This window comes from Bison bison, unplaced genomic scaffold (genome assembly GCF_000754665.1).
Source record: "Bison bison bison isolate TAMUID 2011002044 unplaced genomic scaffold, Bison_UMD1.0 scf7180017864063, whole genome shotgun sequence".
NCBI classification, from domain to species: Eukaryota; Metazoa; Chordata; class Mammalia; order Artiodactyla; family Bovidae; genus Bison; species Bison bison.
This window is the reverse complement of record NW_011494635.1, coordinates 3,409,879-3,411,446: the sequence shown is the minus strand read 5'-3', so window position 1 is coordinate 3,411,446 and position 1,568 is coordinate 3,409,879.

The following is a 1,568-nucleotide window of genomic DNA, read 5'->3' as shown; positions in this document are numbered from 1 at the left end:
CGCATCAGATGGTCAAAGTATTGGAGCTTCAGCTTCAGCATCAGTCCTTCCAATGAAAATTCAGGACTGATTTCCTTTAGGATGGACTGGTTGGATCTCCTTGCAGTCCAAGCGACTCTCAAGAGTCTTCTCCAACACCACAGTGCAAAAGCATCAATTCTTCAGTGCTCAGCTTTCTTTATCGTCCAACTCTCACAACCATACATGACTACTGGAAAAACCATAGCTTTGACTAGATGGACCTTTGTAGGCAAAGTGACATCTCTGCTTTTTAAAATACTGTCTAGGTTTGTCATAGATGTTCTTTCAAGGAGCAAGTGTCTTTTAATTTTGTGGCTGTAGTCACTGTTTGCATTGATTTGGGAGCCCAATAAAATGAAATCTGACACTGTTTCCACTTTTTGCCCATCTATTTGCCATGAAGTAATAGGACTGGATGCCATGATCTTCAGTTTTTGAATGTTGAGTTTTAAGCCAGTTTTTTCACTCTCCTCTTTCACCTTCAAGAGGCTGTTTATTTCCTCTTCACTTTCTACCATTAGAGTGGTATCATCTGCATATCTGAGGTTGTTGGTATTTCTCCTGGCAATCTTGATTCCAGCTTGTGAGTCATCCAGCCCAGCATTTCCCGTGATGGATTCTGCATATAAATTAAATTAATAGGGTGACAATACTTGACATACTCCTTTCCCAGTTTTGAACCAGCCGGTTGTTCCATGTGTGGTTCTAACTATTGCTTCTTGTCCTGCGTACAGGTTTCCCTCTTTTTTGGGTTTCCTTCCTGTTTAGGTAACCACAGAGCATCGAGTAGAGTTCCCTGTGCTATGTAGTAGGTTCTCATTAGTTACCTGCTTTATGTATAGTATCTGTAGTGTGTATGTGTCAATACCAGTCTCCCAGTTCATCCCATCAACTCCATTCCCTTTTGGTTCCCATACATTTGTTCTCTATGTCTGTGTCTCTATTTCTGCTTTGCAAATATGTTCATCTGTACCATTTTTCTAGATTCTACATATATGTGTTAATATTCAAATTTCTTTTTCTCTGTCTGACTTCACTGTTTTCTAATGACTGCTGTATGCATGCTTTTTTTCATGAAGAATTGAATCTTGAATGTGGGAACTATAGACATCTTTATTCCATAAAACTGTATTGTCTAAATAGGGCAAAACTCTATGCCATTTACTGGAACCACTGAGAGTGTTGTAAATGCTAAAGGGATCCTGAAAATTACCAAGCCAGCTGTGTGAGCAGGATTTACAGGCTCGTGTCTCACACTGAGCTGTCCTGGAGACAGAATCTGCCCAAAGCCCTGTACTCTTTCCTTGATTTATCTGTTTCCAAATGTTGATGAGCCGCTTTGCTTGCCAAAGCCAGATCTGGGAAGTGAGTACTAGTTAGCCTTAAAAACAACGCTCGGCCCAGTCAAGTTTTCTGTAAATACTGTGCATGATAAGTTACACAAGGACACTATTTATGAAATGTGGGAAAATTGATAAGGCTGTATAAGCATGCTTACCAGCCAAGGGGCGGGGGCGGGGGTAAGGGCAGGGGAGAGTCTTTGAAAA